This window comes from Heliconius melpomene, chromosome 3, assembly GCF_056956725.1.
Source record: "Heliconius melpomene rosina isolate 202511_hmr_F chromosome 3, ASM5695672v1, whole genome shotgun sequence".
NCBI lineage: Eukaryota > Metazoa > Arthropoda > Insecta > Lepidoptera > Nymphalidae > Heliconius > Heliconius melpomene.
The window spans coordinates 4,161,977-4,188,327 of record NC_140391.1 but is presented as its reverse complement, the minus strand read 5'-3'; the positions used below and the strand labels follow the sequence as shown (position 1 = coordinate 4,188,327).

Here is a 26,351-nt window from a genome sequence, read left to right as displayed (position 1 = left end):
GATATATCACTGTGTTAAGAGATATTGTCTGCAGCGAAACTTTTAAGTGCATTTTGTTTCACCTTACCAAAGCAACAACACCTGTATGTCTGATTTGCACCCACCACAATAATGTACAAAGAAATTTTTGACAATTATACTTTCTTTATAAGGAGTAACCATTCGTTATTTCCCTTCCTTGATTTTAGTACTTCCTTAGTTGATCTTTATTATATTCACTAGCGGACCCGGACGCGGCTACGCCTGCTTGAAATATAAGAATATAATTTCTACAGAAATATAATTTCAATCTAGATGAAATGCTAAAAGTGACTATTATATTTATTTTCATAAGGATGAATATCAAAATGACGCGGTAACGAACGCGGTCGCGTAGCGACGACGTTTAATTTATTAGTATATATGTGTAATGTAATATTATATAGCCTATAGCACTTCTGAAGAATGCAACTTTCATACAAAACAAAAATAAAGTAAATCGATCCAGTAGATCCAGAGATCTTAGCGTTCAAACAAACAAACAAACAAACAAACAAACAAACTCTTCCGCTTTATTATATTAGTATAGAAATAGAAAAGTATAGATTTAAACATATGATGCATCCAATCGTGCCCTCTACCCTCCCTATATGCCACTTCTCAGCTTTCTACGGCAAGTAATTTTGGCCAAACTGGTAATTACTTCAATTAATTACTCAGTAATAATAGACGTTTATATATATAAACTATAATTTTTTTTAATTTCACCTTTAATTTAAATGTTCCAATAATTTTGAATTACAAATATATTTTGTTTATTATAACTTATAAATAAATTTTGTTATTTGATTCGTTTAAAGCCTACTTAAACTTAAAGTGCCAGAGTAGGTACTCCGATCCATTAAATCTATTTTTCAATGAATCGAAGACATTATTAACTGAAAGGGTTTTTGTTATAATACTATAAATATTTTCATGAAATATAATCTGTACTACCATGAATTTTCTACACGAATGGGCGTTTACGTCAAATCACGTCCTAAGAAGCTTATCTCCAAAAACAGCTGTGCGTGGGAAGGACCGTGGCCCGTGGTCCGGGCAACCAATTTCGTACTTCATTAGGCCACTTGATAGCTTTCTGAACAAAGAACGTATTGCCAATTACTAACAAAGTTATATATAAATATATTTCGTTTTTTTTTTGGAAATTATTTCTTCTTTAATACTAAACACGAAAATGAAATAGGAAATAATTTATTATACATCATAGACGCTACACCGATCGCGATAGTTGCTAGATTCTCATACGCGAAGGTAATTAAGAAAGTTTTCCATTGTTCAATGTAAATTCCGTTCAGCACAGATAAAACTTGGTCCGTACGTGACGTCCTGTTTTCGTGCAATAAAAACGGAAAGAGGACGTAATAGTAGGGTACTGAGGAAAAACGAGTTTTCTAGTAATTCCTTTTTATATTTTTTAACTTTTTATTTTTTTACCTATTGTAATACCAAGAGGATGTCACAACGAAAGAAATAATAGTATATGGTTGTTTGAGAAGAGGATTAGGACTACATCGGCACGTAGTACCTTGTCACTCTATGTTTTAATATTGGGGCTGGAAGTAGGGGGGACTATTCTGACGTGGGTCTGATTACTAATCGAGGAAATGAAATATTTCATATTTTCATTTCACGGCAACGAAAGAGAGCGCAGCGTTGAGTTTCGTCCCCTTCAAAATTCATCAGATTCTGGGGAACGTAAATGTCTTAATGGGAACAGAATTTCTTAACACTATGTTCCTAGGTTCTCTCTGCCTATCTTTCTATATGCGGGATAAAACGAAAATCAATATAGGTAGAAACTATAAGACGGTACCGTCGAAGCTTTGTTGTTATAGAAAATGAAAGATTCCTATCTCTTCTTCATGAAAAGATATTTTTATTTAACAATATTTTCTCGTTATATCAGATAAAAAGTATGAAGATCGGTTCCAAAGACAAAATTTTGATTATACTCTATCTCGATGTAACAGAAGTTTCGATTAACGTGACCCCATAAGGACAGCCACTGTTTCAAGCCACTTATCGAGATAAGATGGGCTCATCCCTTCTGTGGTCAGGGTTACCAAATTCAGACGAGAAAGTAATCCTTAAAGAAACTAATATTCTAAATAATTATCTTCGGGTACCTGAAATTTGTAATAAATCTTCCTACAAAGATACTAAGAATTTTGACGTAGCTTGATGAGAACGTGTGGCTTAGTAGTCAAAGCGCTTGAACGGCTTCCAAAAGGCACAGGTTCAAATCCCACTAGATGCATTTTTTTATAGTACCCATTAAATAATTTCACTCTTCATTATTTACAGAAAAATAAGTAATTTTCGTTTATCATGCTAAAAGAGATTTTATGTTTCTTATTTCATTGTAGTACAATAAATTAGATATATGTACAACCCTACACATATTATTTAGAAAGTTGGTATTATGAAAGATAATATAAGCTTTTGTGAAGGATCGAGTGCGAAATCTTCATTAGTCTGAACTTGTATTCATATCTTGATTTAAGGGTTACTGCCTCCGTTCTTATGTTCTTATGTTTATAGTAAATATGCTTTATGACGTAGCTCGTTGTGAATTTACATAAACCCTTTATGTTTGAAATTTGTGATATTAAATTTCATCATAATGATGATGTCTTACTACATTTGTAATATTTCTTATTATTTAACTTCTTATATATTTAACTTAATATATGGATTAAGAGAAGAGTAAATGAGCTTATTCTGCATTTTGTACCCGGGGACAGAGAGTCTCGACTATAGATTCCCTCTGCCTACCCAGTTGTGTGCGTGATACTAATTTTAAATCAAAACTATACATAAACGCGAAAGAAAAAAACAAATTTAAACTTCACCAAACATATAAATAAATTGGACTAACCAAAACATGGACCGATAGCCATTAACAACGTCATCAACATTTAAATTGAAATCAAACGCTGCAAGTTTACTAACTCGCAACTCAAACCTGGCTGTCTGATGCCAATTAACGTTGTTGACCTGCACTCCAGCTCCTTGATTGAGCGGGAATTTGTGTTGCACGTACGGTTATAGAGTTTACGTGATAACTTTCACGCTTTTATTTGTTGGGGTATTTCTTAGTATTTTTTTTATAGATTCACGCTGTATCTCGCACACTCTGTTCTCCGTTCTCCACTTTCCGCCGAATTCTGGAGGCATTGCGTATAGAGAGGTGGCACTCGACACCAAAGCGAAAAAAATGAAAATAATAAGTATTATTTCATTTCCTCGAGTAGGAATCGAGTCTATAACCTTACTTGTATACAATGCAAATTAAATATTGAATATTTTAATTTACACGCTCTTGTAAAAAGGCAAAGGCTGGCTGCTTTACATTCCACCACTCAACACGCAATGCCTTCAGAATTCAGTGGAGAGATGGAAACGAAAGTGTCTTAATGGGAACGAAGTGTCTTAATAATAAATTCCCAGGTTGCTCTCTGCAAGGTAGTTCGGGATAAAAAGTGAAGCTGATATAGGCAATTTATTCTTGTTGACCTGAAATTCAGCTCCAAAAAAAATTTGTGCAGGAAATTGAAAAATTTGTGCAGGAAATTGAAATTTGTGCAGGAATACAGGTGTTACAAGTATACTTAGAGAGAATTAGCTTATGAAATTATTGCGAACGAACGTAGAACATATACGTTAAAACTATAGTGCTATATCTGTAAGGCTAAGTCTTGCTATGTAAGTGTAGGAATAGTGTAAAAACAAATAGCAAGTGTAAATTCGACAGGTTGTGTGTTCGATGTCCAAAAATTATGGTTTGGTGTAAATTAAATCCGCAAAATTGGCAAAATTAAATCGATAGATAGTATGTATATTTAAATAGTATATAATGTTTCCTAATATATCTAGGTAGAATCGATTAAGCTAGCTTACATTCTTATTACCTACTATGTCAAACATGAAAAATATGTGAAAATTTGATAAGAATTTTTCCATTCACACCACTGAAAAACACAAAAATCTATTATATATATAACAAAGGAACGTTTCAATAGAATTGAAAATTACATAAACTTAATCAATGGCAAATTCGAAAAAAGACTCACAAAAAGAATTTACAATTGGGCACCCAGTTCAAGTAAATTCAGAGTACAAAAGAAAAATTATATTAATGCGTAACAGCCGTAGCTCTCGTAGCGACCTTCGTCTGAAGAACGTTAAGAGCCCTTTGTGAATGGCTATAATGTTTTTTTATTATTTCTCTCTCTCTTCCTTTGTCTCGCCCTCACAGTACAGATCCGTCAGTGGAAATAAAATATTCGTCCAGTGGAATAATGGCCGCGGTAATTTCAAACCCTCATTAAAAGAATAAACATTGTGGAAAAATCATTAATTAAACGCTAATTATTCGCGTCTTCTTTTTTTTTTGTGTTGGCGTCTGTAATTGATGAGCCTTATGTTTACTTTTTTTTCTCCTGAATTTGTAATATTTCATTAAATTATGATTTTTTTATTGTATTTTAGATAATGTTAGCTGACATTACAATTTACAATTAATAATAAATAAATGCTTTATTCACTAAATAAATATTACATATGTTACACTGTGCTTTAGAGGATATATGAGAAAAAAGCTAGTAAAAAAGAGAGTATCGACAGCAGACTTAGTATAAGCTCTGTCATTGCCGTCAAAATTTAAATTAATTTTAAATTCTTTACTCATAAAAGATAATTTTATCATATAATTCATTCCACGTTTAGTTACAAAGTAAACAATTTTCTCTTTTCTTTTCTGATTTTCTAAAAATTTTATCAAACGCCATCTATATGATAACCTCGAAACTTGTATAAAGCTGTATTTGAAAGCATCTGTAAAAGGGAAAGCTTTCATGGTTTCTCAACCCTTAACTAGATGTCGTTTTAACAATTGGAAACTAAAGTTTAAACATTATAAATTTAAGTTTACTTCTCTAGTTAATAATTCATTATGTGTTAATACAGATGGCAGTAAGCTTTTGAATATCTGCAAACTGAACTGTGAGTTTCATGTAAACATGCAGATGACTCTACTGGTCTCTAACGCTATTTTCCCAATAATTAGTGAAATCTAATTTTTATCTCCATCTTTTATCTATCTTTTGCATTAATTAAGTTCTCTTGTGTTTCAAATCCTATAGATTTATATTATTTTTCGAACACAGAAACCAAATTTTAGTATTAATATGAATTATTTTTGTATATATTTCTTGGTATGATTTGAAAAACTAGAAAAGGTAAATCTAAATAGTCATTCACTTTCAAATTCGTATTCAATGTCATTATTTATTTATTTATTTTATTAAGTTTATCAACGGCTCATACATTGTTACATTTCAGTAAATCTAACTTAAAAACTAAAAACAATTAATGTACTGCCACTTAAAGATAAACACTGCATTATAAAAATATATATGTATATACTTGTACCTTCTTCTACTTCTTCTTCTTCTTCTTAATTCTTTTTTGAATTGGCAGATGAAACTGTCAAGAAATATTTATAGTAATAATATATCATATATTATTTCGTTTAGACTGTTGGTACAGTAAATAATATTTAACTCAATTCGTGATATAATTCATAATAATAATTATCTAAATAAGCCCAATATTAATTTCAAAAGCGTTTTATCGGCTTCAATCTTATCTACTATAGAACCGTTACCAAAATAGCTGCACGACGACAAATTCTCCATTTAACTAATGAAACAGATAGACGGACTTTGAATTACATAAATGCGGGACTAACTACGCCAGATACTGAAATACTAGAATTATTAAGATATTATTTCAAATTTAATCGAATTGTACAAGTCGGTAGGTATATTGTATTATGTTAGTATAGCCACAGCTGTCGTTCTTGACTCTACTCTTTGATAATTCTCTTTATATATTTTGGCACTTAAATACTTTTTATATATTCCCTTTATACATATTGGAATTAAAATGTTTAATTTTTGATTATAACTTTTGTATTCTAATTAAAGTAGTTTCGTTCAAAAACAAATCTTTGTAACTATGAAAATTATGTTGTAAATATGTCCTAATAACACGAAATGCTTCTAACGTTTGTGATTGAAAAATATCTAACGTTTAATTATTATTTAATTAATTAAAAAATATTATTAAAAAATCAGCTCCACGCTGTATCCCACATACATCAGGGCAGGCAACCTAGTGTTAGGACACTCCGTTCCCCACTTTCCTTCTTTTTTCTGAAGAATTCAACGCCGCGGTTTGCCTCGTAAATAAATTTAAAAAATATATATAATTATAAAAAGTTTTTTATAATAAACTTTTAATTTTTCACAATAAACTAAATAATCCCATACAAAGCTAAACCTCTCAAAGCAACCTTGATACCACATACATATTTCACAAAGGTCAAAACTCTAATAGGTGTACTACACAAAAACAAACTTCATAGTTAACTACAAGCTGCTTCTGGCCAACGACGATTTTCGTCAATCGCCAGAGACAAAAGAAGGGTGAATATTAAAGGCCCCGGCGACACTTGAGCGAGGTTTTCATCATACGAGACGATGTGCCGCATTCAAACCCTCTTTTCAGATTCCGGCCAAGATTAGGCACTAGTTCTTAGGTGTTACGTTAGGGAAGTAATGTATAGGTGGTATATATAGATAGGACTAGTAATATACTAGGTGTAAAGTGTAGGTGTGAATTTCATTGATACTATTTTTAAAAGATTATTTTTAATTAAAAGTATAAAAGGCCGTCTAAAGGTACTATTTAAAACTGTAATTGCATTTCACTGTTTAAAATATGTGTGTTCAATGCGCAAAGATATACCTAAACTATTTGGGTAGGTCGTTGAGACCGCTACCCCATCCATCCATCAGCCTTTCAACGTCCACTGCTGGACATAGGCCTCTCCTAATGCTCGCCACTGCGTTCGGTCCTGCGCTCTTTGAATGAACTGCCTAAAACGATTTTTTTTTAAATTTCTCTATTTATTTATTAGAGCAAAACCATTTATTGTTTAAAGATAAACATTCAAAATATCATCTCTCAAGTCAAAGGTATTTACGATTTTTGGTAAAATCATTATCGACAATTAATAATAAACATCACTAGCTTGTTATAGCACGTCATCGCTACCACAACTCGCAACGCCCCTCGACTCCAGTGCGATGATTCAGCACACTCAGTCCAAAAGGCTTTTACGATTCCTCTTTCATTCCGTTCAATTTGACTAGTACTCTCACGCAGCCTGAGGATAACGTGAAACTATAGAGGAATCGAGTCTATTCATGGTTCAAAGTGGTTAGGCATTTTCTTCCGTCTTTATAAAAAAAAATGCTGATCGAATAGGTTCGATTTTCAATAGAGAGCAATAACTTTGCCATTTTTTTAGACGAAACCAGCAATTCGCTATCATAGTGGCTTTGCTGAGATGCGAATTACATATTTCCTGATAACAGGAACAAAGAAGCATATTTTCATCTACAATTAAGAAGAACGTAAAGTATAAAAACAAATGTGGCACATAACTATAACTGTAACGTGACGGTTGTAGATTCGATTCCCACTCGATGAAGTGAAATATTAAATTACGTTTATTTCCATTCCATTTCATCGCTTGCTTTCCCTGCTGTGTGCGGGATAGAGCGTGAAGCTGAAAAAAAACATAAAAAAAAATACAAATAGTAAAACTTTGCTAACTCAGTATATCCTCAGTATATCTCAGTAAGCCATTATAATAACTTAACTAAATTAGACTAAACTATTTTGGGTATAACTTCTAGTACTTTCACACCAGCTCTACAATTTATATGAACAACGGTCACTTTAACATCGTTACTCGAATTGAAAACTGCCTAAGCCTAATATTAAGCTAAAGAAGTAGTGACGCTATTTTAACGCAGTATGTATTTTGCTAGAATTCATAATATATTTATAGATATACTAGTGGACCCGAACGCGGCTACGCCCGCTTGAACTATACGAATATTTATTAAATATATTTATGAAATTATTTTCAGTTTTCAATAGAGAGATGCGTTAAACAAGCTGATTTTGGGTGACGTTTTCTAACAACAAACTTTGCAAATCGTTGCTTAGCAACGGTGTTTGTTATTAATATCGCGGAAGAAATTGCATGTCAAATTAATAAGTATTTTAATATATTGGTACATATCGAAAATATTACAAATGTGAGAAAAAAAAGTATCCTATGTTTATCCCGAGACCCTCAAGTCATGTACATCTCTAAATGAGTATTTTATCATAATTAAATTAGTGGTTTGCCCCTGATTGCATAAAAGACAGACAGACAAACAGACAGACAGAATTACTTTCGAATTTAAAATATAGGCATGGATATGGATAATGAGATATAGAGAAAACGCGATATTTGCAGCTATAAACCCAAAATTAAAATATAAATCATAATTCTTTAGATCTTTTCATTTTATAATGTCGTATTCCTTTTCGATTGAAACAAATTAAAATTAATATTTAAGAACTCTTAACGAATTAATATTGAAATACTCTTTTAATTTTTTCACCCTTAAAATAATATTTTTCATCCGTTTTATAGTAGGTACACCATTAAAATCTTAATAAATAGCAACATCAATCAAAGCGCCAACGAATGAAAAATGGCGAACACCATAAAAAATAACGCACAATTATTACGTCGCACGCGACGTCTGTTCGTAATTATAACATTTAGTCGACATCAATCATTTAGTCATTTTTTTTTTTTGATTCTGACATAATAATTACATTCATTGACTCGTGTGATATTTTACGTCTAAAAATAGCTAAGTACATTTTATCAATATTATTATATTAGTTTTCTTGACTATTTAAGCGCTAAACACCATAGGGAGGGAGGGTCAAAAAGACTTAGTGTTAAGATATTCCGTCCCCCACTTTGCCGCCGAATTCTTGAATGGCTTTGAGACACTCAACAAGCATTGATGCTAGATTTTACCTTTTAAATGACTTTATATGAATTTCCCAGAGACTTTTTTAAGATATTTATTTATAAATGTAGGAAATATGTGAACTACAACATAATAACAATTATTACTAAAGAAAATAAAGTAAACTTTCGTGTAACTAAAAAAATTTAAGAATGACAAATAGAAATTGAAATATACATGAATACGAATAATAATACGAGTAGATACGAGAGAGAAAACTGAGTGTTGAGACACTCTGCACCCCATTAAATAACATATCCTCATACAATACAAAAAACTTACTTAAAATGCACATATTCCACACCTCTCCTTTCCTTAAGAAAATTCAAACAAACACATTATGAAGTAGAAGACAAACATACATACATGCCGTTTGACTCGCTATCGTGTTTGTTGTAGTTCAAGTGCTGCTTGCTGCTCCAAGAGTACAATCCCCCGTGGATTAGAACTACTTGGTATAGCTCAAGTGCTTCTGTATAATTTGTAAATAAGTAATAAATACTTAAATAGTGAGGATTTCAATTATTATGTGTGAGGGCAGTCGTGGCGCAAAGGCACGAGTGTGACAGGCTGTGGGGTCGATTCCCGCTCGAGAGAGGGCTCCGTATTTACCCTTTGAGAACATGGTATATGGTAAACCATGGTACATGCTACATGGTAAACATGGTAAAGCGTAAGAACATTCTAAGAGATGTATAATCAATTTGTATAATTTCTTTTATTCTATAAGACAACTCGGTAAATAAAAGATTTTTAAGTCAAAATGGTCACGAGAGCGTTTCTCTCATATTTAGTTTAAGCATGTGTTTACACCATACAGCTCTTATATTATATACATTCATATATAAGAATGTATATAATATAAGATGTAGACGTATTCGCTGGGATCAGTACATATTAATACAGGTGCTAACATACATCCCAAGGGGAGACCGAGGCAAGCGTTTGAATTATGCACTGCCACGTCAAAGGGAAACCCGCCTCTAACGGAACTAATAGGACCAACCTATATCCCTTTATAACGCATTTATAGTTGATTCCAGTACTAAGCAAATCAGCAACATTATAAGGCAATTAGCATTCAGTTCACAATATCGGCAAGCCGGTAAACATGGGTTGAAAACACTATATGGACCGTTTATTTTGAAAGTGGTGTAAGTCCATTTTTGAGAAAAATGAGCTATCACGTAATTCATGCTTAATTTAATGTAATTTTTTTATATATAACTAGTCCGTGTTTAATTTCTCAAAAAAAACCCATGTTTTAAACAACTTAAAATCGGTCGGTCAATGAAATTGCATAATCAGCGACATACCAACCTTTAATTTTCTCGAAACAAAAGAAAATGGACTTACACCACTCTCAAAATAAACGGTCCATATAATGATTTCTATCGATACAAAGCTGTAAACTGCTTAGCAAGCTTATAAATGGCTATTGACTGTGAGGCTTTAGTAATCTGACCAAGTTAAGATAGGTTCTTATAGATAAGATGTAAGAACGAGAAATTGAAAATAAACGTAGACATTCCCCCAAGTGGGGGGACCAACTAACACTTTACAGCCACTGTTCCATTGCGCTACGACGGCGTTTAGACCTTTTTAATAATAATTGAGGCTGTAAACAACATGGTTGTGAGTTCGATTTCCATTCGGGGGATAAAATGTTGAATATTTTCATTTTCTCACTCAGGTAACGAAATGGAATTTTAATGGAAGTGACATTTTGGGAACAGAGTGTAGTAACACTAGGTTCCAAAGTTCCCTCTACTTGCCTTTCTATATGCAAAATACAACGGGAGCCTGAGTTTAAAAAAATATAATAATATTCAAGACCTTTTGAAAACACAAAGAAATTTAATTTCCCAAAACATTAATATTCGTATTTCAATTTTTGTTAACAAGATGCAAACAAACCACAACCACCAACGAAACGAGTATCGCATCGAGAGGAATGAAGATATTTTGCTAAATATTACAAGTCATTTCTATTACAATAATAATTTGTACTTGTACAATGAATATTACGGGTTGACGTTAACAATATGTGCCATTATTAACTATTTTCCGTTATTGTCTTTGTTGCTAATTTGATGACAACGTATATATTTTTTTATAGATACTAATAATGGTTAAGCAAAGTATAATAAGTCTTCTTCTTCTTTTTTTAAATGTAAAACGAAACCAGCTTCACGTTGAGTCCCGCACAGCAGGGTAGGTAGAAGGAACCTAGTGTTAATACACTCAGTTTTCCACTTTCCGCTGAACTCTGAAGGTATTGCGTGTTGAGTGGCGGAATTCAACGTCGCCCTTTACCTCGACACCAGAGCGAAGAAATGGAATTATAAATTTAAATAAATATTTCATTTCCTCGAGTGGGGATAAAACTCACAACCATTCGCGTTTTCAGTCACACTTCGTGCCCCTATGCCACAACTGGTTTCCCTGACCTTTTTAAAATGTAAAATTTGCTATAAATATCCATAATATTTTTAAATACAATTTTCTTGACATACCTGTAGTTTACAGCCGAATAGCAAAACTTAAAATATCCTTATAGCTTATACATTCCGATTTATATCGAGACGTCAAATTCCTTTAAACTCTCCACAACTCGATCCTAACTTCAATGTTTGATGAACTAGCAAGATACGTTCAACTTCACAAGAATGTCTCTTGAGACATGAAGACGATTTACTTTTGATAAATTATAAATATACGAGTACTTGAAGAACTTCTAGAACTGCTCCTTTGTTTATAATTTACTGAAACTTCGCTAAATAACTGTATATAACAAATAAGTTTACAAATTGAATTTTCAGTCATTTATAAAATGAAAAAAATTACAAACCCCCAAAATGAATGCTTCAATCTAAAATTTTGTAAGCTTAAAAGTGAGAAAGAACCATTATAACGATTTTTGTATACATAAAAATAATTACATTTAATATCTACATCACACATAAAAAAGAAGTACACATCATACATAAAGAATTATTTTTTAACTTTTAACATCCCACGCATAGCAGGGTAGGCAGAGGGAACCTGGGAACCTAGTATTAAGGTTTGCGTTCTCCATTATCATGATCTATGATGCAAGCACCTGCTACAAATATGTTATCTACAATTTACTTAATGTAAATAACATTAAAATGTATTAGGATGTTGTTTAACAATATACGCTTGGAGAACCTATGAAATGTAATTTCACATATTGTAAAGGCAAAAGGCTTCACACCCAGCAAAAAGCTTCCCGGAAACTCACTTTAGCTCGAAATATTTCACTTGCAACGTTAACACACAGGATCTAATTCCGTAAATTTCCGTACATTACGTACGGAAAAAAAATGGCCTTTTTTTTTATAGAATCACTACAGACACGTGGCCATTGTTATTTTTTTCTATTAGCTATAGGTAGTTTTTTCCTGTTGCTTATATGAGGCTTAAAAATAAACATAATTTAAAAAATGTAAGTATCCATATTTAGAGTTACTAATGGAGAAAGATATACTCAGTTACAAATCGAACCTCTAGTAAGTAGCTAACATGTTTCGTAATTTTCTTAAATACCACCATATAATTAATACTAAAAATTTGGTTTTTTTTATATGATTATTTTTTTAGTTATTTATTTAGCTCGATAAAATACAGCATCTTATATTCCACGTAGCACATATCTATTATATCTATCTATAGGGCCCACGTAGTCTCTTCGCCAATTTGTTAGCGCTTCACAAAGGAACCTCTGTTAATATTATTTCAGACAAGGCCCTCTTAAATTAAACGATACAATATACAATTTGTGGTTTAATATGAAAGGAAGATTAATGAGTCGGTGCTTTTGCATATTTTTTTTTTCAAGCAACTTTTATTAAAATTCAAGATTCACAGATCTAGATAAGGTAATTGGAAGGATGGTTGGTTCCATATTTCTAATTCATTTTTATTTTGTGAAAAAAATATACATAAATAACAAAGCTAAAAAGGAATATGGAAGCCAGTCGTGGCGCAGAGGCACAGACGTGCGCCTGTAAGCGCAACAGGTCGTTGGTTCGATTTTTACTTAAGGAAATGAAAAAATTAATATTTTCTCTGGTTCTCTGGATGTTGCAATCGGGGCGCAGCTGGTACGATGCATCAACCAGAACCACGCAATACCTCCAGAATTTGGCGGAAAGTGGGGAGCAGAGTGTCTTAATAGGCTCCCTCTGATTAACCTGCCATATCCCGCGATACAGGGTGAAGCTTAAAAAAATATTACCACTGATAAACACGCAGTCGCGATCACTTTATTTAGTACTTTAGCTTAACCCATGCACAAATAGACATAGTAATACAAAATCAAATGGAAATTTGCGACGAGGTGGTCTTTGTGAATGTTTAGTAATTGGCGAGAGTGCTTGATTAATTTCCGAAAGGATTACGTTTAAATCTCACATAAAGCAGAATAGGCGGGGGCAGTCTCATTTTTTCTTCCATTTTTATAGTTTTTGCTTTTTTAAGTCTTGACAAGCAGAATTTTTCTACTCATCAGCACTTTTTGGCCAAATTATTAATACATTTCAGCTTCGTTTTTCTTTTATTTAAGTATTTTTTTTAATTTATTAAAGTGGTATTTAAAGGAGCGCCGTCGTGGCGCAGTGGCACATACATGTACCTGTAAACGATATGGTTGTGGGTTCGGTTTCCTTCGATGATGTATATTTATATTATTCCGAACACGTGGTCGATTGCTGAATAGATGCGAAAAAATCCACAATCTACAACGTACGTGCAAATAAAATTTAAAATTCAAATTCCCAAACTTTAAACGGCATAACCTGAACGAATGGTCGGACCACTCCACTTTGGGGCGGGATGAAGCACGAATACGTGTCGGTCGTGTTATCCTGGCTTTATCCTCTTGTAAACGGAATAACCGGATCAATTTAGATGGTATTGCAAAATGTTTTAATATAAACTGATAGCCACACTTTTAATTTAGTTGGATGTGGGCGTTTTTTTGTAGTTGTTCAATTTTAAATTTTTACAAAGTTGATTATATACGAAAATAGATATCAATATTGTTTTATTAAAACTAAGATTTTTCTGTTACACATAAAAAAATTAACAGTGAAATTAAATGCAAAAGTAATTTATATATCTTCATACAAACAAATTTTAGCAGACTTTATAGGTAAAGTGAATGAAAACGATCTGCTAAAATGTAAGTTTAAGCTAAAATTTAAAAGATTTTTTTTTCAAAAAATATTTTTCCATAATAAGTTAATTATAAACCAATACAAGAACGATTCAAATGGTCCATTCACAGTATCGATGTACCGTATAAACAAATTAACGTTCGCATCAAAATTACCACGACCGCAACATTTGTACGAGTACTTGGGACCTGCAGTGTGATACAGAATTTTGGGGTAATATCTGGCTTCAATAACACTTGCTCCATTAACTCTCTCGCGCCCGCAATAGACATCAACCAACTTAGTAATGTATCGCCATATATTGCTTTACAAATCCCAACCTTTCCATCAAAAAAATAAAGCTCATTTCACCTTATTTTCCTCTTAAGGTAATTCTCAAAACCGCATCCAAAATGTTACAAGACGTTGTAACAGCCATATGAAAGTAAATTCTATGCTAATTGGAATAGATTTCAGTTTCAATTTTCCATAATTATCTATGTGCAAGACCGATTTATTCTATTTCATGCGAGTCCAAATTGCGGACAGTTAGGTTTACTGTTACTAGTTCAGTGCTTTCTGTCTATGCTATTGTGTTGCCCACTGATATATTACTAAGCTGGTTTAGACAAAAGCTAATGGCAGGAACTAATTATAATGGGGAAGTACGTGGTGGTTTTGATAAAAACTGTTGATTGCCCTATATATGTCTTATTTAATCATTAGATAATCTTCTAGAGGCCTGTCGTCTTCTAGAGGTGAGGTATAAGATGAGATTGTCAACGCGACTGATTGTGGGTTCGATTCCCACTAGTCGAATTTAATTATTCTTTATGATTATTTGCTTTCATTCACTCTGGCAGCAAGTTAAAACAACTGTTCTAGACATTGAGTTCGAGAAAAATTCGACGGAAAATGGGTAACGGAGTGTTTTAACATTATGTTCTCTGTGCCTACCTTACAGTGTGCGGGATACAGCGTTAAGCTGGGTTTTTTTTAATCTTCAAGTATTTACATTTTTGAAAGTAAAACCCGATCATCAATTACATATACTATGCTGTTGCTACTTTACACGAAGAAAAATCAACTGAATAAAAGATATGTGGTGTTATTGCATTGACAATGTCTCTTTTCAAGCAGGAAGTGAAGAACAGAGTGACTCTTAAATAAGTTTTATCATGACCCCACAAAATTCAGGGAGTGTATAAAATATAAATATAGTAATTAGTGGAAGTTCAGTACTATTTTCATGATTGTAAATTAACAGGAACATAATTGAATTTTGATTACGCGGGAAATTTCATACAAAATTCGGCGAAAACGAAGCAAAACACGTTCATATCTTATGATTGCTTAGATGTTTATTTTTTCTCAAAGAGATTCCTGCTCTTAACCTGGATATTTAATATTAATTTCAATTTGTTGCTACGTGTTCTTGAGAAAAATCGTCTTGATAGATGCATATATAGACAGACAAACAGATATCAAAGTGATCCTATAAGAGTTCTGTTTTTTTATGTAGGTACGCAAATTTCAATTTTATTAAAATTCCATATTAAAAGGCACTCGTTATTACAAAAATATCACTATCCATAAATTTCCAGACCGGATATCTCGTTTATAGCCTTAGTCGATGAGATTCAATAAAATACCGGTGGTTTATGTGTTAGTTTATGAGCTATATTTTATAAAAATAAGACACGTGGGAAAGAGCACTAGGTAGAGACTTTAAAATGGCAGCATCTCTTGTTTTCTTTACGTTTACTAGCGTTGGGAGCGCCGTTCTCGAGGAAATGGAATCCTTTCATCTTCCTACGATTTTATTGTTTGTTTAATATTGTATTATATTTATACACTCATATTATATTACATAGTCGGTATGTTTGTTGTTTTGTGTGAAACTGACTTTCAAACTATAACTGTGCGAGAAGAAAACAAAAGAAAATAATATTTTCATCACTTCAAAGTAAACATAATTAAATAAATAAAACATTAAACGCCATAACAAAATAGTTCCTTTATTATGAACTTTTAATTATAGCAATTTTTTTTTATTTTATATTATTTAGTTCACAAACACTAAAATTTCATTAATAATTCAGTTAAGTTTCCACTACAAGAGGTTATGCTACTTAAAACTAGTATCTCAATCATCGCTTCTGAAAATCAGCCGTTAGTTCCGCCTTAACAACCTGCTCCTTGAGATGTCGAGTTGGTGCAATAAGAGACAACAATTCCTCCTTTCCATCTTCAATTTCTCAACAATTCCTCAATTCCTCCTTTAAGTTGTTATTCAATTTTAAAATCTAATTATAAACAAATACAATTAAATTGTATTTTTTACGAATTTTAAATATTACATGTATGTATGCGTCAGATTTTATATAATATAGATGCATTAGCAAAATGACTGACACATTTCCTATTTAAAATCCGTTATTTTTGGAATCGATGCTAATCTGAAAATATTTTTAGCAAAATTATTTTTTTATTAGCTTTTGTTCAGCGCATTTAGAATTATTCTATTAATGTTTTTTTTTATTATGAAAATCAATCTATATTTAAAATATTATTATTGAATTTTAAGCCATAAAAAGATCAAAAACGTCCTCTTCTCTTGACAAAATAGTTTAAAGACGTGAAAATAAACGTTTTGCATATTGTGGCAGTGTAAACTGGTTGCTAAGTAATGCAATAGCGCCGTGTGTTATGCACGTGATGCTCCGTCGAATGGGCTAAGTTTAATTGAAGTCCAACAGTGAGACCACCTTTGTTACTCAGGCTCTATGCATATTGAAAATTGTGTAATTTTAAAAGGAAATAAAGGATTTAGTTAGACATGTTTCCAGTATATATAATTTTATAAAGTTTTAGGCATAGGTTAATAGGCAGACCCTGGCCGGGATTAATGTCAGGATGAAGAAGAAGATAATATTATAAAATTTTAAAGAATCCGTGACGTGACAGGTTGTGGATTCGATTCCCACTCGATGAAATGAAATATTTAAGGTTCATTTTCCTCGCTTCTGAATCAAGGCAAAATAATAAACTTTCGCTTATTGCTATTAATCTGTAAATAATATAATTGTGATTCTTATACTCTGCTTTTTAATTTTTTGTTCATTTCAGTATAAATTGAGGAAACTGTTTTTGTAATATTCTATTATTAAATAATTATGGTTGTTTCTCTCTTAAGTACGTACAAAAACATTATTCATAGTCATGAAAAAATAACAGTAACAGTTGACTCTAAAACTGTAAACAAAAATATGAAATAGTTAAAAATATTCATTTTAAATGAACACAACTTTTACAAAAGCTGAAACTTTTCAAAAGCACAACACAAAACGTGTACATACTTTCACATGTTACTTATATTTGTAATATTAAAACAAACATAATGAAGCTCAAAGTTATATGAAATTTATATATTTTCGTCGAACTTTCAATAGTTCTATACGACTTTATTTTCGGATTTATTGTTAGTAAAGTTTTTTATTAAATATTAGGCCAGACATTCGATTCTCTTCCAATCGTTTCATTTTTCAGCTTCATGCTGTATCCTGAACCTGGAAAAGTGGATAACTTAAGATAAAAACAATGTTCTTTTCCACCTGCTTCCAGCAGTAAATAAAGAAAAATTGCATTTGACATCAATCTTCTATTTATATAAAATCGAAAGGTCACTCACTAATCACGAAATCACAGAAACTACATGTGCTAGGAATCTCAAATTTTGCATAAGAGTTATTTATAGGACGTAGGTGCTCGCTAAAATGGGAATTTGCAATATTCGACTTCTAAGGGGTTGAAAGTTTGTATGAAACTTCGTTACTACAAATGCTAGGAGTCTCAAATTTTGCAGGGACGTCACTTATAGGTCGTAGGTACTCATGGAGACAGAAATTAATAATAACGTAGTTCACGCAGGCGAAGCTGCGGGCGGGCCGCTACTATAATATAAAAATATATTTGGAATTGCAAAGATTTTTGAATGCAAGATACAAATATTAATATGTACATTATTTATTAATCTAAATAATCGTTTATATTGCTATATCATTCAAACGATCCATTTAATTATTCAGTGTAAACACAAGTTTACATCTTAGCGAGTCCGAAGTACAGTGAACCAATCTAGTAGCGGCTTGTTAACTCTAGCAACTTATACCGACTTCGGTACGACTTCGTTTAACTGCATAGCGTCCAGCGATATGCTTGACAAATATCAAAATATTAAATTATTTTTAATATTGTAAAAATGTTTATTGCTTCGAGGCACGAAGTGTGTGGTTTGATTCTCACTTGAGGAAGTGAAATATTTATTTATTTCGCCATTTCTTCGCTCTGGTGTCGAGGTAAAGCGCAGCGGCTAGTTCCACGTAATGCTTGCAGATCATAGAATAGTCAGTTATTATATTTTTTTACATACTTTTAATATCTGAAAGATATGAATGTTTTCTTTTTGTTAGAGTAAACAAATTAATTGGATTAAAAGTGAAGAAAAATTATTATTTTCTTAACTTTATTCAATTCAAATTTAACATATTCTTTATTCAATTAGACTTTAACAACCACTTTTAAATCGTCGAAAAAACATAAAGCTACCATCGACTCGAAAGGCAGTTCTGCTTAGAACAGCCAGAAAAAACTCAACAGTTGTTCTTTTTAATATTCAGGTTACAATTTTTTTGCTTTATATAATAACACATAGCTATAGAATTTCAAATAATCTTGATTAGAATAAGTACAGAATTCACAGCACCTACATAAATAAATGTATATACAATACTAACACTATAGATTTACAAACTCGATATTACTTTTTTAAAAATATTGTCCCCAATAAATCCATTTACCAGAACGCGTTTCAAAAACTCAATTTAGAAATATGAATTGCTGTCAATACGCGAACGCGGCACTATGAGGCTTATAGTTTGTATTCCACCAAAATGTATGCTACTGTAGCTTTATCCCGGTTGATTGGAACGTGAATCCCGCTCATATGTTAATCAGATATGTACCTCTAGGCGGAATCGAATTCGGTATTATAATGAAATATTAGGTAGTGGCTGCGTTAGGAATATTTCGATTTATGTTTTGATTAGTATCTGTGTGTTTGTGTGTGTGTGGTGGGTGTTAGTGATACGTCAGTGGTTCTCTGTCGAATAACTTCGTTTTGTATTCGATCCTTCAGAGATACTCCAAGCATAGCCCTTTCCTTAGCACGCTGAACGATTTTACTGTTCTGTTCTGTTCTTTTTATTATGGCGTTCCGAGCGTGCCAGTTGAGCACAAAATCACTTCGCCAGTGTCACATTGAATGGAGAACTAACGAAAGTGGTGGACCAGTCGCACTGTCAGTGTCCACGTCTCGCCTCCGTATGTCATAATTGGTGGGACGCACTCGTTAATGACGTATTCATAAAATAACAAAATTTCTATTAAATATGTTTTGTTTGCCAGCAAAATTCTAATTCTTTAATATACTCGTAGTTCATGCTATCCTAAAATATTAGAAAAAGATATTCTATAGTAAGTGCAGAATTTTTACTATAATTTATGGAAATAATCCTCTAAGGAGTTGAAATAGCTGAATAACGATATGAAAGTTATTGAAGTTATATCATTTTTAATCTAAAAGTGGGAAAACTCTATTTTCAGGCTCACAGGAAAGGTATAAAACTTTAGTGGTGTTTTTATTAGGAAGTATAATATCTTTAAGGTACAGTTAAGATATTTTAAATAAAATCTTTTATTGATTATAAAATTTACAATTCTTAAATATGTATATTAGAGTTTTGTGTACGTACATTATAAAATTATTTAATCCTACATAAGTAACAATTAGTACTGAAGCTATGTCTTCATTGTTAAATACGGCAAGCGCTGTCGGATAAAGTGAGAGAGAAAGAACCTGCCACTGCCGTATAGATGAGAGAAAGGGAGACCATCCAAATTAGCGCCGTAACGACGCGTTACGTAACCCTACTGAGTTATCACTTTAAAAACAATTTAAAATTTAATTTTAACTTTTGCAATATTTTAAAACGTGCAAATACTTTTTTGTTGCATCAAATGATCAAATAGCCCACTGTACAGTTATTATGAAGAAAAAAACCTTTTTTATCTACAAAATTTATATCAAGACTTCTATATAAAAAATGGTAAATTAAAAAAAAACATATACATATACTATATAGAAACTTTATCATAATCTAACTAAACAACGTCTCGAATCGTAGCTAGGTACTCAGTGAAAATTAACACTTTCTAGTTCCTATAAAGTCGACAACATAAGGAGATACAAAATACTTTCGTTCCTTTGTCGCAGATACAAAGGAGCTTATTGAAACAGGATAAACGTCTGTTATCCAATATTCTAAACGACGAACTTTGAGAGCAAATTATTATCATTTAGATTAGTTCCTCACGTCTGCGTTACCTGCCACCTCCATATTTTACTTCAGTAATATACTTATAGATTTTGTGAATATTGAAAATAAATCTTATTTATTGTAAATATTGTAATGTTATTACATTTGGCTTTTCAGATCGAGACATTAGATTTATTATTTGATTATAATTCAATGTGAATATGATGGTTATTCTTTAATTCATACAAGCTCCATAATGGACGTTTATTGATATTTGAAGAGTCAAATATTTATAATAATAAAAAATTGCTTTAAACAAAAAGTACCACAAAGTTTTTAGCAAATTATCAAGTTTATCAAATTAAATAAGTCAGTGTTGAGTTACGCTAATTAACATAAATTATCTCAAATTAGTATAGTGTCTTGATAAAAGGTTATCTCTCCTTATATATTTATTTATGCGGGATACAACGCGAATCTGCAAAAAACCGGTTAAATGCGAGTAAAACTCTTCCATGAGTCCTCCATACCAAATTAAAGATTGCATTTTGTAGTCAACGGGAAGAAGAAATTCCCCACTTTAAATTTCCTCCCTTCTCATTAAACAATACTTATGAGAAGCCCAGTCTTATATATAAACTAGCGACCCTATTGCGGCTTCGCCCGCTTTTACTACTGGATTATTCATATAATGTATGTTTGCAAAGCACTTAAGATAATGTGAAAATTAATTAAACCCTAATGCAACCCGCATTTTCGTAGTTTCAATAAGGATTTTCCAATTGTTTACACAGCAAGGATTTTTTAGTAGGAACCGTAATTTTAAATCTGTGCTACTAATCTTTTCAAGTACTTATTAAAATATATTTAAATTACTATTTTTAGATAGTTAAATGACATTAAATAATACATTCAACTCGAATTATCCAATACATGCAAACGCATCTAAATCTTCGTTGCTATAAAGGCAGGCGGGTTTTTTTTTTCGAGCTTGTGGTTAATGCTGAAGAGGGTATTCTGTCTCTGATGAAAAGCAAGCACTACGTGGGTGCCTGTGACGAAAATTAAATAGAATGCATCGGCCGGGAATTGAACCCGGGCTGCCCGCGTGGCAGGCGAGCATTCTACCACTGAACCACCGATGCGTGTAAGGCAGGCGGGCGGGGCGGACTCGCTTGTATAAGCATAACGTCGCGAGACGCGTTTCGCAGCAAGGATTTTTTGATATTGTAACAACTTCTAAAGTACTTATTAAAATGAAAAACAGAAAAGACAGTTTTGATCTACATTAAATAGCCAACTAATATACTTATTTATATGCTGAGAGTAAGGGATAAGTGAAACTTGACTCGATACAGTTGACGTGTGAACGGCGTGATGTGTCAATAATTAAATGCGTTTTTCTCTAAAACTATTCGCAATTTCGAAATAGTTTAAAAAGCAAATTTTATCTTCGTTTAACGTAGAAATTTAATAAAGTATTTTCAAGGATAAGGATTAATACCATTATGGAAAAATATCCCTCACAATAAAAAATATATTGAAATTACTATTTTTAGACAGAAATATGATCACTAGAAAGAATAACGTGTATTCTTAAAAGATACGAATATGCCATCCCGGACTTTTTTGTAGATCTTATTAAGAGGAACAATACTCCAGTACATTTTTTTCATGTAGTATTTACCATTAAAGCAGCGCATGCGCGAAAGTGTCTCAACGGGTAGGACTTTAGACACATTTATCGTATTTATGTTAATTTACATAAGAATGTACAAATAATAAACTATACATAAACCTTCCCTGAGAAATACTCGACCTAATGGTGAAAACCGCATCCAAATCCGTTGGGTGGTTTAGAAGAAGAAGAGTTAGAAACAACAGACAGACAAAAAGCGACTTTGTTTTATAAGATATAGGATAAAAAAAACGGAAAATGAGATGAAGTGAACACAAGCTACGAGTATATGAACATAACATCCTTAACAGCTAAGATGAACTTAAAAGAAACATTATATCTTAGAGAAGCTTTAGTTTGACACTAACATTATAATTTTGGAGCAGTGCATAATAAGCTATTTACGCAAATCTGGTTTCCGGTGAATGTATAATGTAATCAGCACGAATAATATACTATGATACCTAACTTAAGCTATGTCTGTTTAAAATTGAAGTGATAGATTACATTAAATGATACAAAGAAATAAAAATTATTTTTGTTTCTTTGCTTGTATATATCTAGCTTCAAGCAAGCTTCGAGCAACATTAGGTTCCCTCTGCATACCCTGCTGTATCCTGCATACAGCAGGATATGCAAAGGGAACCTAATATTAAGACACTCCGTTCCCCACTTTCCACTGACTCTGGAGGTATTGCGTGTTGAGTGGCGAAACTTAACATCACGCTTTGCCTCGACACCAGAGCGATCCGCTACTTAAACAGAAAGTGGGTTATGGAACTATCTTATTGGGAATGAAGCGTCTTAACACTAGGTTCCCAGTTTCCCTCTGCCTACCCTGCTATGTGAGGGATACAGCGAATTTAAAAGAAAAACTTTATTAGCACGCTGTCGACTTTCTATAGAGAAACATTCTAAAAAGGCATCGCATTACCAAATGAAATATGAAAGATAAAACGGTAAAAATATCTTATTACTTTCTTAGATTAAATTAACCGACCGAAGTCCCTAATGTCTGTATTAATTTAATTTACTTAAAAACAAAATATACTCGTGCTGCGTTCATGAAAACAACCTAGATAATATTTTAATTAAACATTAATTCGGTTGTAATAAAGCGAAGGATAAACATAATTAAAAATGCCAGAGGCAGCGTAAGCAATTTTCGTATAGTATAATATAAAATATAAATAATTTTTGAAAAGGGTACCAATATGCTATTTTTTTTAACATTTAATATTATTGGTTTCATTTTAATTAAAATATAAACACAGTTATGTGCGTGTTGAACTCGCACACCGAAACTTCCGTACTAATTTCATGATGGTAGGTTAAAGGGAAATACACTGTAGAACTTATAAAATTGACAATCTTAAGTACGCGGGCTTGCGCGATCATTTTATATGAAATAAACTACAAATTTAAGTTATATAATATATTTGTTTTGTAATATATTTTTTTCTATGAAATACCTATAAATTTTCACTTTTCGTATTTTTTTTCTTTATTTGTATTACCTGAATATTTCTTATTAATTTGACAGACAGATGGACACCAAAGTGATCCTATAAGGGTTCCGTCTTTACCTTTTGAGATATGGACCCCTAAAAACCAGTCAAGTGCGAATTGAACACGCCCACTGAGTATATATAGTATATAGTATATGAAATTTTTAGCTTTAAAATAATACAAATAATGTTACAAAATATAATACAACAGTATATACTAAATATATTGGCCATTCTGCTATTATGACTATTATAGACACTAAATAAGGTTCGCCCATAATAATAAAAGTCTAAAATAATCGATAGATGCGCTTAGAAGCGCTAAAACGACTATCGTTTATGTTTTGGATGGAACCATTATATTTTAAAAACATAATCCATTATAAGCTATTGTTTTTTTTTGCTTTACGGTGTATCCCGCATATGGCAAGGTAGATAGAGGGAACGTAGTGTTAAAACACTTCGTTCGCCATTTTCCGCCGATTTTTTTGAGGCATTGTATGGCGGAAATCTACGCCTGGCTTTTTGTCTTGGTGCCAGAGCGAAGCGAAGCTATTGTCTACGTATATTTTAGTTCACGTTACATTAAGGTCAGTACTGATTATAGACCTAATTGCAATACCTGGTAAACTATAAATCATGGAAATGGAATGTCAAAAGAAAATAAAGTCAAAGTTCAAACTAATCATTAATAAAACATGTGTGACATTAGGAAAACTTAACTATTTAATATATTTAATTTAAAGACGTTAGTTATTCCACTTTTATAAGATTTTATTTAACAAAAAAAGAAAAGAAAAAAGTAGCCAAAGTCACAGCCATTATCTATAGCAGAAATAAGCCGTAAATATTTTTTTTAGTAAACACTTTTCCATGCTTACCAATTTATATCTTTTAAATTATTTCAAACTAAATTTCATCGCGACTTAAAGGATATATATAGGATAATTCAAATGATAAGGTTTTGCAAAATTATGCAAAAAGATAGCCGCAGAAGTCGTTATCACAGAGTTCAAAGGAAATTCTCGTTGCCAATAAACGAAGCTGTATGACTTTTCCCATAGGCATCGACCAAGCATCTTTAATTAATAAAGTTAATTAATATTGTTTAAATATGGTTAATTTACGATGTAATCAGCATAACCAAGTTGAATGGATTAAATTCGTTGAAACCAATTATAATATGATATTAATATATAAATAAAACGAAATTTTAAACAATAAATAAAATTGCTTACACATTTTGATGGTAACGTGGCATAGTTGCAAAATATTTTTTGTAAATTCGGCGGAGTTAGGTTCTATTGATAAAAATAATTAAATCTAAAAAAAGTTTTCTATTTAATATTAAAACCGCCAATGAAAATGCAATACTTCAAGAATTTCGCGGAAAGTGGGGAACAGAAGTGTCTTAATAGGATCGGAGCGTCTTAATACTAATTCCCTCCCCCCAATTCCCTCTGCCTATCCTGGTATGGTATGGTATGGTTCTTTTAATCTGGCGTTCCGAGCGTGCCAGTTGAGCACATATCACTTCGCCAATGTCACGTTGTATGGAGAAGACACGAAGGAGGTTGTACCCTATCCTGGTAAAAGGAATCCACCTTGAAGATGAAAATAAAAAAGAAAAAAAATTTATATAAGAACGAAAAGAAGTCCTCCTTAATTTTACAATAACTTCGATTTACAACAAAATTATTAAAAAAACTACACGCATAATATTTCAAGTATCAATTTTTAATCTAGTTCTAATGGCTTCGTTTAAAATAATTCATGATTAAATATTTTTTCATTACCAACATAAAAACGTGTATATAAAGAATTACGTATATATTTACCTACATTTTTCTATTCTATTCTATAATTATTTTATTTTCATCATATAAATGGGTCGTGCAAAGTGAAAAACACTGAGAGACGGACCATTAGCGAATTACCTATTTATTAAATCCATCACTAATCCTTGTCCACAGCTTTGATACTCTAACGCTATAAACGCCACTCTGAATATATCCTGCTAATGGCATTAATATTTGCATTTAATACAATCTGCAAAGTGAAAGAAATAAAAAATATTTCAAATTATTTTTATATGTAGATTTATTTTTTAGCTTTATATAGTGTAGTGCATATAGCAGGGTATGCAGAGGGAACCTGGGAACCTACTATTAAGTCACTAGGTTCTCATTAAGGCAGTTTCCTTTTCCACTTTCCGCCGAATTATGGAGACATTATGTGTTGAGTTGTGGAACTCAACGCTGCGCTTTGTCTCGTTACCGCTTACAATCGCAGGCTTGTGCCGCTGCTCTACGACTGGCCTTTATAGCTGGACTATATGTAGTTATTATTAGTATATAATATATTAAGAACATTGCTAGAGAAATGAATGTTACTAAATTATACATATTTTGACTTCTAAGTAAACAAATATAAAAATAAATATACTTACATTATGAATTATACAAGTAAAATAAATTATTTCAATAAATATTTGTAACAACTTGTCAACTAATCAAATTAACGACGGAATCGTAATATTTTCCTCAGAAAAAATAACAAGTTATCGTAGCGTCTACGTATTCGTAGCACCCAAACGTTTGTAGCAACAGTTG

General features: G+C 32.0%; 1 protein-coding gene across 5 annotated transcripts in view; it reads left to right on the top strand.

Annotated features, from left to right (window-relative positions):
• The window catches only part of LOC146539902 (uncharacterized), a 270,180-nt gene that overhangs the window by 234,453 nt on the left and 9,376 nt on the right, over positions 1–26,351 (top strand). The window lies entirely within an intron of this gene.